Consider the following 17,773-nt stretch of genomic DNA (forward strand, 5'->3'; position numbering starts at 1 on the left):
ATTGGAGGTGTGTAACAATCTTCACCCACTCTCCTCAGTTTTTGCTGTGCCTTCTACAGGCATGTATGATTGGTTGGGTGTTTTTGTATATTTTGGATATGTATGTAGAGTATCTAATGGGAAATATTTTCCCTTCTACCACGTATTGCAGAGGCTGCACTGTCCTGGTGTCTAGCAGAAAGTATAATGCTAGACATCTGCTCCTTGGAGCCCCTGGGACCCCAGTGTGGTTTAGAAAGTAGAGACCTTTGATCTGTGGTTTGTGTGGGAGAGGTAGATGATGCTGTGGTTTGCAAACAGCTGATGGTTCTCTCTTTCCTTCAAAGAAAAAAATAGTGTTGGTGTGTGATGATGCAGGACATTAAGTGACCAATTGGGAGCACACAGCATGATGTGGTTTGCTCTGCAAGCTGAAGTTCACCAGTGTCATGGTATATTTTTAAGAAAAGGTGACAGTGTTGGTTGTGTCTTTAAATCACAAGCCTCCTGTAGGGGCAGCAGGGAATGGCCCAAAACCAGCAATAAAACCCCATGAGCTGAAAATTCCCTCCTGCATCTCTCCAGGGCATATAGCAGTTGCTCACCCCAGGCAAAAGTGCTTCCCCTTCTTACACTGACTTGTCTGTAAAAGGGATATTTGTCCATGATGTCCATGGTACCTACCCCATCAGGGGTCCCGTGGCACTGCCTACTGCAAGTTTAGAGTTCAGAGGAGTGTGACTGCAATTATCTGTCATGACCCTGGAGGTTTTGTTCAGCAGTTTCCATCAGGACTGCTGAGAAAATGTTGAGTTTGAGCAGGAACTGCTGTGTGAATGTTTGTGTCCATCTGGGCAAGGTGGCACTCAGAGTACACAGCTCTGAAGAAAAATAATGGAGCTGTGCTTATGCCTCTACAATTCTGTGAAAAATTATGTGCAAAAGTGAAGTGCTTAGAATAGAAAAATCTGGTGCACCAGACTAACCAAATATCCGCCTTCCATGTGATCTTGTCTCCCTACAAAGTGAATATTTAAGGAAGGGAATAAGAGCAGGATAGATATATAGTGAACACTCTGCTATATAGTGTCTAGGAATCAGAGCTAAGCGATTTCTTGAAATGGAGAATATGTTGGACTCATAATGACTGGTTTTCACCTCTGGATTAATATCAGTCCCTTGGGCTCCCCTGACACAATTGTCTTGGGCAGCAAGTCTGGCAGCATTTGAAAGCTAAGAAGGAGAAGCTGTGTTGGTTAGGGGAGGAACTAGTGCTGAGACCTGTAAGAGTGTGAGTGCTGCCAGGCATGCCAAACCTGGGAGACTCCAGCTGGGAAGGAATAAGAAGGGAAAACATGTAAATCAACTAGATCCAAGAAACTATAAATACATCAGAACAAAGCCATACAACTCTGAGACTGAAAGTGGGTGATTTATTAGCTGTGGAACAGGTATTCCTCACATATGCCATTTTTGTTTTGCCTAAATGCTTAAGAACCTGAACAATTTCCCTCTGACCTCTTGTATCCTGTAGTCTTATGAGGTGCCCTCACTCACAGGAGCTTGGATGACTCTGGGCAGTGTTCTGCCACTCTTCAATAGTGGGCCCTTGAACAGTGCTTCTGCAGCCCTTTCAGCAGTAGCCTGTTCCCAACATGCTTCAGCATTGAGGACATACCTGCTGTGGTTGTCTGCCATGCACTGCAGATACAGGACACCTGGTTCTGCACATTGCCCAGGAACCAGGCACTGCAGCAGGTTGCTGGAGCCATTTGCCATAGCTCACCTGTAGCTTGTGTGAGAAAGGCCTGTCTTAGGCACTAAAACCTGAGTTTGATATCTTGTAGAGGCATTGCCAGAATTACAGGAATGGGATTTTTACAAGAACCTAATGCAACTTCCGTTGGTGGTTTGTTTTTGGTTTGTGTTTTTTTTTTTTTTAGTCAGTGGTGTGCTGTAAAATCCCACCCTCAGGGCTTACACGTATTTGCAGGAGTGGAGCCCTAAAATTTTTGAATGTGTTTTTTGTTAAATCCTTAATAGCTAGGTGACTCCTACTTATCATTGCTTCTTCTGCTGACATTTCCAAGGAACACTAGCAGGTCAGAAAGTCAGCTTGGAGAAGCTGAGCTGCTTCTTTACCACATTACATTCGCCCAGCCTGGTGCTTTATAACTCTGTCTTTAATGATTTTCTCAGCTATTTTTCCTGGTACTGGTGTAAGGCTCACTGAGGTCTATAATTCCCATGATTGCCCTTAGCACCTCTTTTAAAAGAAGTGCAGAGTTTTGGCTCCACTCCAGCCTGATGGGAGAGTGGCTATTTTTAATGATAAATTGAATGATTTTGTTAGTAACTTCTATGAACTTTGAGTTTTTTAGAGTGTTTGCATAAATGCCATCTGGTCCTGGATGTTTCTTATTCTTTTTGTTGTTAGGTTAAGTTATTATGTCTTTTTTCTTCCTTTTGAGTTTCTATCTGTCTGTTTTCAATATATCTGGCTTTGTGTGTCCCCTACTACTATTGTTGCTATTTGTGGTTACAGTGTTACCATAATGTGGTCAAGGTACCCAGGTCTCAAAGTGGAGACCCTTTATGTTAAATAGTTTACATGTATCCAAACCAAGAGTTATTACCCCTAGGGGACTTTGTTGACAGGGTAAAGATAAATTGAGCCTTTATCTTATTTTCTGGCATGGGGCAAATGGCAAAAGTTTACTCAGATCAGCTAGGCCAAGAATAACCCTGTGCAACTGTCTTTGAGTTCAAGAGCATTGCCTGCTGGTGGCAGTCCAGAGCTGAGGGGGTCACAAGCCTAGGATTTCACAGCCTTGATGTTCTCATATTCTAGTCCTGTATTTCAACTGCAACACCACATTTCTCAGACTCATTCTATTTTTCCTGGATAGTTTGAAAATCTTGATTCCTGTGACTCATAGTAGAAGTCCTTTGTAATGGCATCCCCTTCCTGCCCCCCCAATCTCATATTTCTGACTGTGTCAGGGGAATAAGGTATCCAAAATGTCATCAGGCAATTGACATTGTTTTACAACTCACTGTCATTACCTGGGAGAAAGTCTAGGCTTCTCTCTCACACAGTTTCTGACTCCTCAGCTCACCTCACTCCTGCTGTCAGCATCTTTCTGAATAGAGTTTGCTGGAAAAGAATGAGCCCTACCCCTTTCTCTTCTCTTCCCTACTCCCAGCAGGCAAGCAATATGGCAGAGTGTGGTCTCCAGTGTCCCTTTAGTCACTTCTCTCCTGTCGGTGTCATAGGGCCAGTGTTTAAGCATTTTCACGCTGGATTTGAAATGAGATTATAGACTGGTCCACTCAATTGACTTAATGGATTTTAAGAAACTAGATCCTATTAATGCAGTCAGTGCCCCAGGGTGCCTCTCCTACTGCAGACAAGATAATCTGCCATGCAAATTAAATCCTGCCTCAAGATGCAGGGCCTGCTTAATGTGATCCATTACACAGTTTACTTGTTTATATCTAATATTGTAACAGGAATAGGCTTACGAGCAGCAGGACTCAACTGAATAGAAGAGTAAATTACCGGGAAAATGAGGTTTTAGAGCCTCTCTCTCTTCCTTTCTCTCAATCCCTCTTCTTTTCTTCACTCCCTCTCTCTTTCACATGTGAAAACACATTCCTCTTCTGCTTTTTGCATGTAGGGAGTAATCAAGGAAAATAATATCTATGTAAGTGATGGATTCTGATTTGTTTACAGAGGTGTAAATTGGGAACTTAGCCAGGAGAAGGAGCTCAAAAGCATCAACAAAATCTTTATGGAGAGGTGAATCTTTCTTTAGCTCTGTTGTCCAGTCTGCATGGGGTTTTGGAATAGGGTATTCTGAGTACTCTCTTTTATTGTAGAAACTTATGGGTAAGATTTTATCTTTCTCCCATGAAGTCACAAGAACAGACATGGGTGGCAGTGCTGGATAGGAATACAGAGACTAGTCAAACTGGAGGACTGGGTTTGAATTCAGGAAAGAAAAACCAGGGATATCCAGTTTGGGCATTCTGAGGGAAAGAAGTGAGTCCAAGGAGAAGTGGTTCAGCTAGGTCACAGGCTTCTAACAGAAGTGACTCAGGTCCATATAGGGATATATGCCAAGGAAGATTCTTGTATAAGTGATCCTTTGAAGGGCAGGAGCATGGATTATCTGATCCCTCACTTTTATGATAAGCTTATGTTAAGGATCTTGAGAGGAGGATCCATGAGGACATTGCATTGGAAAAGATAGCTTTTTGTATATGACAAAGTCACTGGCTTATCCTTCAGTTCCTGGGATAAGGATGTGGAGAATCAAAGTAATGTGGCAGGATCCACAACGTGAATAAAAAAGAGGAAATGGATGGAAGGGTCTGCGTGAATATTTCAAATTGTAGGTGACTGCTATTAATAGATGAAGGTCTGATTCCTGCTTTTGTCCAATAGCAAGTGAAATCTCAATTAATTTCCATAACCAAATCAGTTTCCTGGTAGGGCAGTATCAGCAGACTGCTTTGAGTACATACAGCCTTGCATATGCTGTCATACAGCCACTGTCCTAACACAGTACAAGTGCCATGCACTCACAGTGTGGCTGTGTTGCTTTAGCTGCACTAGTGGCTGTAGGCACAGTGATGAATTGGACTCTCTTCATATTCCTAAAGGAAATGGATGGTTGTGATATAGGAATGTAGTCTTGCTGTGATTTTTTACAATGTCTGTAATGGATCCTATGATCTATGAGATTTCTGAATGAAAGAAAAGTCAGAGTCCAAGGCAGGGTCATATTTGGAGTGACTCCTTAGGACTTGACACAATCTAGCAATAGAGGGTGGCTGTCTGCAAAGACACACAGTGGACAGACCCAGAACCTGTCCCTTGCCAAGGCAGAAGGAAGGTGCATCAGGCTACTTCACTTTCACGATAGCTTATTTGATTGATTTCTGCAGTGATGGGTGTAATCTGTGACAAGATTCAAACAATAATTTGCAATTCCTGTCATTCACATAGACTTTCTCATCTATCTCATATATACCAGTTATTTCACCAAGCCTCAGTTCACAGTTCTAGCATTGTGATCTCTTCAGTCTTGTCTGTGCACGTGCAGCCCCAGATGGGCATGGTGGGATGGTGCCTTTGGTAGTACCCAGAGCTGTGTGGGTTTCAGCTGGGGCCCTGCACACCCAAATGATCTTGGCAGAGGGTTTATTCCCATGGCCAGCAGAGAGAGGTACGTGGGCCCCAGCAGTGTACGTGGTGTTGCATGGTGGAGGCCTCATAAGCTGGTGCTGCCTTCAGAAAAAGTCTCCATGCCAGGGAACAACACTGTCTTGAACCAACACTTTTGCCGTCTCTACTGATAGCACCTCATGCAGGAAGAGAAGTAAGGGGAGGAGAGAAGGGAACTGTTGTTTTTTTAACTTAATTTAAAGCTTTTTATGAGATTTTCACAGCTGTGATCTTATCAGGGTTTGGCTATAGAAATTAAAGCGGCAATTATATTTTCCCCTTCCTGGAATGTAAAATAAAGTCTTGTGTAAAATGCATTAAAAACTGGAATGTAAAAGTGTAATTAATGTGGAGCAAAAAGCACATTGCGTCATTAACTTTTTTATTAATATTCTCACGCAGCGCAATTTCAAACCTCAGTGCCACTCCATTTCCCCCAGTGAAATATCTCCCACTCTTTCATTGCAGCTACCTTTAACCTCATCTTTAATGGGATGACAGCAGCTTTTCTCTGGAATTACATCTCTGCTCATCCATCTGTCCCACTAGACCCTTTCTCCTTCCACTTAGGGTTCCTATCAGATTAGGGTGCAATTCTGTTCCTAATGGAAAGAGAGAGGGGAAAAAACATGAGATCCATTTGACATCTGTAAAGCAACAATGGAGATGCTTGCTTATCTGGAGGAAGGCTAAGGGGTAGGATTCTTCCTCCTGCTGAGCTGGAGGAGCAAGGCTTCATCTTTCAAAGGCACCACAAGACATCTTGCTTGCAGCTCATATCTCTAGAGACCATTCTAGTTCTCTTTGCCCTTTTGGTGTTAAGGCCTAATCCTGTACATAGTAGTTGCTAGGTGCCATCTGGGTACTCACTTAATTTCCTTTATTTTGTTGTCTCTACATGCAGCAAGTACTTTTCAGTTGTTGCTGTGTGAACGGAGGACCCCTGCTTTCCCTGAGATTCATTCTAAGCTCTTTGTTCTACCTCTATAGCATCAATGAGAAGGTTAATGTATAGTCCTTTTCAGCATGGTTCATTTTCCCTGTGTCAGCCAATGCTACAAAAGGAAGAACAGGGCTGTAAGCAATTCTTGCTGAAATCAGGAGTGGTTTGAGTGGCAGAACTGCAGTCCAATATGCAGGAATCAGACTGAGAGGTCTATTTGCAGTGAAATGATATGCTCATCAGTTGTAGTGTGTCTTGTGCCCTGTATTGTTTCACAAGAGAGGACAAGGGATAAAAATTATCTAGATTCACTACTCAATTCTTTCTCATTTTTCTGGGCTCCATTCAGCTCTGGAATGGGCAGACATCTCTCAAACTTGTCTTTTGAATGCTTTTAACAGTCAGCCTGTCACAGAGTGGCAAATTATTTGTTCCCTGGTTTCTAAGCTTAGCTCCTATCTCACTCTCATTTCATTCTAACTTGATTCTAACTTACAATTAATGATCTGAGTTTTAGTCCCTGTAATTATTGCTAGGATTGAAGTAGAAGGAAGACTTTTAGAGCCAACAGCTATTTGCTTGGTTTTGAAATACCTGTAAGAGTTTAGCCCAGGGTATCCATGTATGTATTCACAAATGGTTCATGATATCAGATCCAAAAGATTCTGCCTGCATTTCCTGATATAGGTGGGGCGCACACAACTCCTACACTATATTGAGTAAGATGGGATATTTACTGCATCTGATGATATTATCAGATGCCTGATGGGTATTGTGGAAAGGAAATATCCATCCATCCATCCATCCATCCATCCATCCATCCATCCATCCATCCATCCATCCATCCATCTCTCTCTGTAGAGTTCCAGAGCTCACAAGTTGTTTAGATCTTACTCTGGTCCTGGGAAATGGCTGACAGCCTGCCTGTATCTCACTCGAAATATTTACAATGTGACTGTGGCATTTTGAGTTAGGTCATGACCAGTAAAGTGGAGGTGTATGAGCCACCTCATGTCAGAAAGAAGAGGAGAAATTTGGAGAAAGGAATTTTGGCTTCTACAAGTGAACAGGTGTAATTTGGATGCTGTGTATAGAAGAGAAGGCTTTGGTGAGTCTTCAGAAGATGCTTTCCCAATTCCTACCTACACTGCCATGAAAGAGTAATTGATTTGAATGGCCATGGCCATGAATTTCCTAGCACAGTAATATGTAAAAGAAAAATAAAAGATAGTCTAGTCCCAGAGATGTTATAAAATGCTCTGTCTGGGGAAAATTCCCTTGAAATATGTGATCAGTGCTTTACTGTTAACTGGGCTTTCTCCAAAGATCTGAAATAGCTAATAATGAAGAAAAGTTGTCCTTTGTTGGCCTGGGGTAGAATCCCAAAAATCCACTGAGTGTGAACTGGTGTTCATTGTGATCTGCTGTTTGTCTGAAGAAGACATCTGATAGTGTCAATCAGACTTCCCATTTATTGATTTTTCAACTGCTTGCTGAACAAACCCAATGCATTTCACAATGCATTGCCAATACTATCAGCATCTTAGCGGGAACTGTTGTTCACATTTTGACTGAAATTATTATTGCAATTGCTTTGAAATTATAAAAATTTTAATTTAATGAAAACCATCTCTATGGAAATTATACTGGGTTTCAGATTAATTATGTATGTATTTCACACATCTGTGATTCTGAGGTCCTGTACTATCAATTTCATAATTCCTTTTCTTAAGGCTTTTTTCTGCAAAAAATATCAGGAAGTAAAATGAGTGTTTCCTAGTCATCTGTCAGTTTGCTCCTTTGCAGGTTGTTGATTAGGTTGATATTTACCAGCATCCTGGGACTGGACTTGAGGAGAACTCTGCACTGTGTACTTGCCTGGTGCTTTATTTCATAGTGCTTGAATTCTTGTAATCCCTTGTCAGTGAGTGCCAGCTACCAGTTGGATGTTACTACATCAGGTACACAAGGATTGGAAAAATTACTTACGACATGAGTGTTTAGCTCTAGTACATTCTCATAAAAGTAAGTGTGGGAAGAGGAAATGTTTGGCTTCAAAGATGTGATGTTTTTTACAAGATGGTTACGTTATTCCATATCATCCACATTACTGCGTGTCACAGCACTTTCTTTTTTTCCCTGCTGGAATTCTGCTCACCTGTGGCCTATATAAAATAATTTAGAGATGCCTTTAAGATCTCTCAGCTCCCAAATGAACAATACAATTCTGATAGTATAAAGACAGCACAGTATCTTGGGCACCAATTTTAGAGAATCCCCTCTACTGACAGAAATGCTTCCCCTTAAACTGTGCTTGTGGTTGGAAGCATGTGTTCCCAAACTCTGTTAATACTATAAGTCCCAAACTCTGTTAATAATATAAGTCAAAATGTAGCCTTTCCTCAAGGACCTCATTGTCTAAAATTTGAGACAAAGTTATTAATTTTAAAATGAAGCTGAGATACACACAATTAAGCTCTGGACTTCTGTTAAATGCCCTGGAGATTGGCTCAGTGGCCAGCAGAGCCAATGCTGCTATACTGCTTCATTTAAAGTATGTCTTTATTTTAAAGCGATCTTTGGGGCAATGGCAAAATGGAACTATTGGTTACTTCAGAGAACACATATTAGAAAAAAGGCTAAAAACCAAAAAGTGCACCTTGTCCTATCATCATCTTGTTGCATCCATCTCATTTCTGTTGTGCCAAAGGGGCATATGCTGCTCTTTTCAATATTAAATGTTATGCTGCAAAATGACAATGTCACCACCCTCTTTGAAATTGCCACTGACAGATTAATTCCGTGCTTACTGTCCTAATGCCTACAGGGGTATTGTCTTTAGCTCTTTTATTTTTATGCTATTTTATTGAGATTTTCATCTTATGTTCTTTGGACAGTTCTGCAGAGTGGTGCTGTAGGGTGCTGCTCATTTGGACATGCATTCCTTGCAGTTTACCCTTTGTTGGCATCCCTTTGTATACTGAAGGATGGATATTGATGGTGATTTCAACTTTATCATGATCTACCTGCATGTTTTTCTGCTTTTGCTGGAGGGTATGTTGTCTCTCTTAAATGGGATTTACATATTTCATGCTCATTCAGCCCAGCAGCTTTTGCTCTCTTCACAATTGCCTTAAGCCTTTGATCATTTTCTTCTGCTGTTTTACCCCAGCTTAAAATGCCATCTGTATCCATACCATCAACAGTTTGTTGTTCTAGTAACAGCCCAAATGGCAGTCTGCAGAAACAGCATTTCTCTAAAGGATGTGCAGTCTGCACAAGTGAGAGCACTGTTTTTTGAATACTGCTGATGTATCTACTGTAGATTGTCAAATTTTTTTCTTTCTCCAATACTTTTCTTCTTCCAGACAAGAAAATCTATTCCTTTTTCCATTGTTAGTTACCAATTAGTCTCTACAGTAGTAAAAGATTCTTCATCCTTGTACCACAAAAGTCAAGGAGTTTCCTCATTTTGGTGATTCTTCTGTTTACATTATGATTCATAGGTTTTTTTTAGCTTTTGATTTAGCAATCATAGAATCTGAGACAGCACAGCTTTTCCACTTCTATTACTTACTGTGATCATTCTGACTCCTTGTAATACATCTTTGACTCTTCTTTGGTAGTTTGGCTTCCTGGCACTCCAGTTACTATATTTGCTGTGGAATATCCAAGATGGTATTTTTTGTACATCATCATGTGTTTTTTTTTCCTTGGTGTTATTGCAATGAATATTGAAAGTTGTATTCCTCCCAATTTTTGTGATTTTTCTGATCCTGCCTTCACTTTCCCCCAATCTCTTATTTTGGCCTTTAAAAGGAGTTATTTATTACAGTTTTGATAATATATTGGCTTAAGCTCATATGCCCAGCTGAAGACTATCAAATATCTCCGTTGTTCTGAAGCTGGTAAATCATTCATCTTAAATGTTGTTGTGTCCATACCACCTTGGAGGAATTTGGTGGTACCCTCCTGTCTCTGCCTGTTGCTGGTGACTTCTTTATCTGCTGCAAGGACTAATCCAGTGTCACACAGTGGTTCTGTGCTACAAGAGGTAGCTTGAAACCTGGCTTTGGGTGGGAGGCTGGACATCACCCACAGCAAGGCGGGGGTGATAGATTCATTGGGTGATTCATTGCAGCAGCAGAATGGTTGTGTCTTTCTAACAGAGCATAGCAAAACTCTTGCTTCTTGTACTAGGAAGCAGTGGTGACCAGCTACCCTGCCATTCACTCTTCTCTCTCCTTCTAACCCTTGGTGGAAACCAAACTTTAGGGCAAAGAGCAATATGGCTGCCTGCACCAGCTGCCTACAACAACTCTGGGGACAGCCATACCCAGCAGACATAAAAGCTGTAAGGGGCCTATCTGATGAAGGCAGTAGTTGGGGATGTGCTGGCAGAGAGGTGGCCTGTCAGAATAGGAGTAATCAAATGCTTATTAGATTGAAATGGTCACCTTCAGATGCACTTGGGAGCAGATGGGAAGCTGCTACAGTACCCAGAGGACAGGTGGGCTGTGCTTATGCCAGGTTGCTTGTCTAAGCAGGTGACTTGCTGTCTCTGCACTAGCTGAGGCTCTCCAGGGGTCTTTGAGGTGTTTCACTGTTTCTGTCCTAGCAGAAGGAAATAGAAGCCATGCACACACAGTGCAAAGCTGCATTAACAGCTAGGCAGACAGCTGCCAGCTTTCAGACTGGAGCTGTCCTGAACTGAGCAGTGCACTGTGCTTCCAGCAGGGCAGCTCAGCACAGAGCACTTGCTGCTGCCAACTGCTGAGAACATCCTTGGTAGTGCTGTGTATTTGTACTTCCTCAGCTGAAGATCAGCAATGGCCTTGGAAAGGAAGGAGCTCCTGTTTAGTAGTATGGTCTTCCTGTAATCATTTGTGTACTGCTAGCATTTGGGGCCTTCTCTAAAATCTACTGGAACTGTAGGAATCTCTTGAGCTTTTAAAAGTAGATGTTTGGTTTTTCCTGTGCCTGCAAAGTTTCTCTGGGGAGAAGGAGCAGTGCTTTCCAGGTTCCAGAGTGCAGCTGAAGATCTGAGCTGTGCTATGTGCCAGGGTGGCTTCAGCATACAGTGGTCAGATGGCCCAGAGGTGTTAAATTTAGAACTGTCAGTGGTGAACAAAACCAAGATAAAGGGATGCTTCATGGTCAAATAATTTTGTAGCTAAACCTACCCACTGCTGGGAAATACAGGCACTTTTGAGGCCAAGTGCTGGCTTCTGAGCAAAACCTGTGCTCCAGACACTTGAAAAACGTCTGGCCACTGTTTTTCATTAGTAACAGAATCATAATACCTTCCCATTTACACCATGCTGAGATACATATGCTCAGCTCAGTAGCCCCCTGAATGAGGATGGGAGACATCAATGGTGAGAGATTTCCTTTTTCTTCTTCAATGCTCTCCCCCAAAGAACCCTCAAACTGATTATAATTATCTGGAAGAGAAAGAGGGGCTCACAGACAGGAGCTGGCTCTCTTTACAGGGTATATGGTGAGTTGGATTTTGTTCAGCTAGGAAGAAAGCTAAATGTTCCCACCCACTATGTCACATTCAGAACTACAGGGACAATTACTGATACACTACATCCCTCAAAGACTAAGGACATCTGAAAAGGAAGGACACCCTGTCAGAACAATTGATTAAAAAAAGATAGCCATAAAGTTCTTTAAAACCACTAACCAGACACACTGGTAATTGGTTGAAGATGTTTTCGCTGCTTGGTGCTAACTCTCTTAAGAGGTAGCCTTGAGAACAGACTTGATAGGTTGAAATGTACTTGGCTCAGACATCATTACTGCTGTGTCTTCTCAGTGGTCATCAGGAAAGCCCAGTCTCTCATCTGCATAACCAGCCATGTAGATGATGGAAACTTGGGTTCAAAAAGTGGTGCAAATGGGTGAATTCTGTTTTTAAGGACTTGAGATAAACTATCATGCTGGATCTTGTGTCTGTTCTGGCTGTTCTTGGTGGAACAAATAGCTTCTAAAGAAACAGTTAATCTTTATGTACATATAATCTCTTTGATACCTATCTCTAGGTATCAGAACAATCCTCAAACTGAGGAATAAATTCAACCCATCGGGAGCTGCTTATGGTTTCATCCTTTGCTATGCTTGTTAAGTGTTTTCTAGAGTAGTGGGTGCCTTCGCATTCTTACAGAAAACAGGATGGCTATGGGGTCACCAGGTCAGTGTGCAGTCTGTCACAACCACCACCTAACCTTAAAATAGATTGTGATCCACTTCAAGACACAGGAAAATGTAAAATGAAGCACAGAAAAAGCTCGGCTGAGCAAGGAAGGCTGGTAGAGCCTATTCTTATATTTTTCCTTCTCTGTCCCAGATGAGGATCAACAAATAACACCGGTTTGCTGACCACCACTGTTTCCCTTCTCTCTTTCTCTTCTTCCCTCTTCCTGGTCAGATACTTAATTTCTTGTATAGAAATGAACTTGGCAAGAGTCTTTAGGCAAGAGAGCACACCTTACTCTCTAAGGCAAACTCCTTGATTATTGTGAGATTGTTTCCTTTAAATCCATGCTGAAGTGCAGCAGATGATTTGTCTATGGCCAGACTCCAAGCCCATGGTGAATGCAGACAGAGAGGATGGAAGGACAGAATAAGAGAAAGAGGAAAGGAGGAAAAGGGAGGCACTGTGACCCCTGCACCGAAGCCTTGTGAGCGTGGCAGAGACTTCTGTGTGTTTGTGTGGAATGGTGGCTGTTTAGATAAACAGATGGCAACAAATGGCATAAAATTATATACCCATAATGTCAGTTCATAACATTTTGTTCGACATACTTGATTTAATCGCTTAGCTGACGATTTTGCTTTTGGGCCCATATGGTGGCAAATGGCAAATGAACCCTCTTTACACAGCAACTCCAATCTGGCACTTTTATCACTGAGACTTAGAGAAGAATCCAGGAGGAGAGAGATGCAGATAGAAAATGAATGAGCAAGCAGGGTGGGGTACATATGTGGGAAGAGGCGGTTTTGAAGGTGAGGCCAGGGGAGTGTTCTTGGGAGATGGAATTGTGGGGTGATGGTGAAATGGGGAAGGGAGGGCTGGGGCAAAAGAAATCAGATGTGCTATTTTTAAGAACATCTAAGAGATTAAACAAGGAATTTATCAGGGAGAATTTGAGAGAAAAGCTGTGGAGAAAAAATACATGAAAATATAAGAATGGTGCCAAGAAGAAAGGAGAGAAGTAGACGAGGTAGGGATAGCAGATTTTTAAGAAGTGTATTCAAAACGAATCTACAAACATAAGTGAAATGAGTGTGAAACAAAGAGAACAGATTGATTGACTGGATTCTTCAAAGGGCACAGGAACAAAGTAATGGGAATTGTACGTGATGAAACTTGGTTTTCCTGTGCTGTTATCAATGTAGTAGTCCTGAGAAGAGAGATCTTCACAAGGGCAACACAACAGTGATGATTCTGTTCCTATGGCAGATGACTTTGTCACCAAGATTGTGGTAATATCTGGCATGATTACTGTATATTACAGTATTCTGACTAATTGCTTTCTTCAAGTTAGCTTTTCCTAAAGTTTTGAGAAGGCTGGACCTTCACTTTGAATGTTTTTTCACCAAGGGTGTGGTCTTGCAAAATGCTGGGGGCTGTAAGTTTGCCTGTCAGTCAGTGAACAGGGCAGTTCCCTCAGGCACATCCAGTGTACCTTCATGTATTCACTCTGTGATGGGGATTTTCTTTTGCATGTGCCAAGGAGAAAACAGAAGAGGCAACCTTTGAAAGATGCTGCTTCAGTGACTAGGAAATAGTCCTCAGTAGGATGGAAGTGATATGAATAAAAGCTCAGGGAAATGTATTTTCTGTGTTTCTGAGAAATATGCTGCCAGTGAAATTTCATCATTGCAAGATACATGTCTCAGCATAATGATACAAATAAAAAGTCCAAAGACCACAAGAAATTTATCACAATTTAGGCAAGAGTTCTCTAATATCTCTTCCTCCTTTTTTGTATTCTTTTCTGAGCCCTGTTCAGTAGAGAAATGCCAGGTGCTCACTGCACTGTGTTGATCGGTCCAGCAGTTGATCAGTTTGCACCATACTTGGGATGCTGAAGAGGGCTAGCTGCTGGGGACTTTACAGCTCTTTCATGGGAAAGTTGGATCCTTCTAACCTATGTTGTATATCTCTTAATTACTGGAGGATTCAGCTACAGAACTTGAACTCAGTCCAAGTTTCTTCGGAGATGTCCTGTGCATACCTGGGTGTACTGAGCCCTCAGTTTCACTCTATTTCTCCTGAACATTATTTCATGCAGCTGTGTCTGAGACCTCCACACTGTTCAACTAGTTAGCTTGTGACCAACTGTGGGAATCTATGGGATTAGAGGATTTTAGGAAAGGTGGGAAAAAGAAAGGTGTCTGGATAGCGAGCTGCTCGCATCGATCCATTGTCATAGCCATGTAATGAGACTGATGCTTCTTAAATAAACAGCTCACGACGCTGTTCAGGTGTGGTCCCGTTCCATTCGTGTCTGTAAATAGTTGCCAGCGTCACCAACTAGTGCCAATTAGTTTAAGACTTCTTGTTTGATTGAGACTTACTGTAGTTAGGTCTAGATGTGGTGCATGTCTATCAAATGGTTGGGGTGATTAATATTTGTGGTACCTACAAACCATCTCTTTCTGATGAAATTAGTGCTTCCCCTTCTGCCCAGCTTTCCTTTTTTCTTCTGAACAGCTGAAACTGCCTCCCAAACAATGCAGCCCAGCAGAGAGCCATGTAGTAGCAGTTGGCTGTGGACTGTTGTTCCCAGCCTTACTGGATCTGGTGGTGACGGGTGCTAGGTCCCAAATTTGCTGTCAGAATCCACATTGGACGATTGGAGGATTATGGGCTTCCAGGCTAAGCTCTGGAGTTTGGAAGTTGGTTTCTCCTCTTTCCCTCCCTGTCTTACATGTTCAATTTCAAAGTCTCTGCAAACTAGTTTGACACAGCTCCTTCTTCTCCCTTACTCGGCCCCGCCTCCGTTCGCACCCCCCCAGGCTCTTTACAACTAAACAGTTTGTCCTTTTCCCAGCGTTTTGGAGAATCTGGGAACGTAAGTGCTCCAATAACTCATGTCTGAGCTCTCATTTACCCCCTGCCGGCATGGGGATGCTGCGCACCAGCCTCTCAGAATGCCAAATGAGTCGTGGCTGCCGCCGTGTCCCCCGCGCTCCCCGAGGCCAGCGAAGGGACCCTCAGCCTTGCTGGGGCTGCTCAGGGACAGCCAGCTGGGCATCCTCGCCCGCTCCCCAGCGTGCCACTTCTGGAACTGGGAGGTGCCATGTGCAGGACAGGCGACTCCACTGCTTCACCTTTTTGGATATGGGGAGAGAAGGGTGAAGGTTAGGTCCCAGATCTTGAAAGTTTTGTAGCTTGGATCATAAGGGGTGGCTTCGTGCAGGGAAATGCACCTTTTAAGTTTGGCTCTGCCACTGATATGTCCCACTGTCTTGGCTCTGTCACTTCACTTCTGCCCATCTCAGTTTCTCACATTATCTGAAGGACAGAAGAGCATTTTTTCTCACCATCCCAATGCAACTGTGAGTTTCACAATGAGAACTGATGCATAATGTTTTGAGATCCTTGATTTGAGCAGAGCTGACTGCAATGGAAACCAGGATAGAAAAAGACAGCAACAGCTTTTGGAAAACTGGGGATGCTTCTCATGTGTTGGGCTTTGCAGTTGATGGACTGGATAGCTCCCAAACATGCTTTGAAAGCAAGTGAGGATGATTGAGGGTTTAAATCCAGTCATGGTAGGGCTTGTTTTTAATCTGCAGAAAAAGTTTGAAATTGTGGATTTTTCCTAACACCATATCTTCCCTCTGGCTCTGATTACATCATCTGCTTTTCATTTGCATTCATCCTGCAGTATATGGCCCTCCTTCACTGTTCTCTGAGTAGTCTGGTGGGGTTTTTTTTGTTGTTGTTTTTTTTGTTTGTTTTTTTGTTTGTTTGTTTGTTTTTTTTTGGGGGGGGGGGTGTGTGTGTGTGTGTGTGTAACTGGCACAGGTTTCACTACCCACCCAGCTCATGAAGCTGTCTGTTCACTTAAGGAGTACTATTCCCATTTTACAGAAGGAACAACGGCACAAAATGGCCTGAGTCCATTAGTCTCCCCTGGTCTCAGCCCAAAAGTGGTGATTCAATAGCCAGTTCTCACTCGTGTGAGCCTGTACGCTCATTGTGTGCCACCAGCACCGGCAGGTGGGTTATCAGCTGCATGGTCCCTGAATGCCAGCCCCATTTCCTCTGTCGTCCTGTGCTCGGGCGGGCTGCTCGCCTGGATCGGACGCGAGCCCCGACCTGCTCCCGGGGGATCGTGCCGGCAGCGGGCGCTGGCTCTGCGGCTCTGGGGTTTTGCTGCCGTGAGGAGGTGGCCCTGAGCCGGTCCCGCAGGGCTGCAGGTGCTCCCGGGGTGCCGGGCGAGCAGCCTGCCCTCAGGTCTCCCAGGGACAGGGTGAAGCTGGCACTCCCTGGAGCCCCGGGAGCGAGCGAATCACACGCGTCTCCCTGCCGAGCCCACGCTCCTCCCTGCTCTTTTTCCAGGATTCCCTCGGGAGGGGGGAGGTGCCCAGCAGGCATCGTTGGGTCTTGGCAGCGCCGCAGACCTGGGCGCTGGAGCCTCGCCGCCGCTCACCCTCCTTCATCTTCCGCGCTCCCTGCCTGTGGCCCTGGCAGGCGCCGGGAAGTGCCAAGGATGAGAGCAGGTCCCTAGTGTCTCCTTTAGCTGCCATCGCAGTTAAATTAGAACAGAGACCTGCAAATAAAGCACCCCCTCCCCTACCCCCCCTCCCCGCTGCCAGAAGCTCTGCATTTCACTCAAGTGCCCACCGGGGAATTTGCCCATTTACTCTTGTTATTTGCATGATAAAGGCTGTTCTGCTGCCTTTTCTGCAGCCTGCCTTAAAAAGGCAGGGAAGTTGGAGCAGACGGGTAGGAGAGCCAGAGAGGTCAGGGCACCCAGCCCCGAGCCCTCCGCCGAGGGTGCCGGGCGCTGCGGAGGAGGAGGAGGGAGCGAGGGAGGAAGGCTCTCCCCAGCCCGAGGTTTTGCTTTCCAGTTTTGTTCTCATTAGCGGCTCTGTGCATTCCCTTCGCTCCTCACAAAGACGCTTATTCTGGCACAGAAATGTGCCCTCTGGGATTCACTGAGAGAGAAAGAGAAAGGGAGGGGAAAGAGGGAGATAGACGGAGAGAGAATAGGCGTTTATCCTGCCTTGCATCCAAGCTGCCTTAGCTGAAACTCGGGATGGAAGTGTAAAGGTAGCTGTAAACCTTTCTGGTTGCCCCACCCCAATTATGGATTAATGACCTGAAGCAGTCTCCGTGTTTTCCTAGCTTTGCCCTGGCTTCTTCTACCAGGTGTTTTTGAAATGTAATTTTCTTGAAGTAAGATGAAGTGGAAATAATCGGCAGTGATATGCCACTTTCAGTTCAGTTTTCAACCTGGCTCTGATTTAGATGAAGAGCCCCATGTCACTTCTCACTAAGGAGAATGTACCAAAATGAAAATATGACTTCGCAGAAGAAGCACAAATTTTGAGACCTAATCAGCAGCCAGGAAATTGTTTGGCTAGCTTTATGG

General features: G+C 43.7%; 2 long non-coding RNA genes across 9 annotated transcripts in view; both read left to right on the forward strand.

The window, feature by feature from the left end:
• LOC135306517 (uncharacterized) overlaps positions 1-17,773 on the forward strand; it is a 207,583-nt gene that overhangs the window by 41,410 nt on the left and 148,400 nt on the right. The gene's annotated exons all lie outside the window — the stretch shown is intronic.
• LOC135306523 (uncharacterized) overlaps positions 1-17,773 on the forward strand; it is a 47,963-nt gene that overhangs the window by 5,814 nt on the left and 24,376 nt on the right. The gene's annotated exons all lie outside the window — the stretch shown is intronic.

This window comes from Passer domesticus, chromosome 8 (genome assembly GCF_036417665.1).
Source record: "Passer domesticus isolate bPasDom1 chromosome 8, bPasDom1.hap1, whole genome shotgun sequence".
NCBI lineage: Eukaryota > Metazoa > Chordata > Aves > Passeriformes > Passeridae > Passer > Passer domesticus.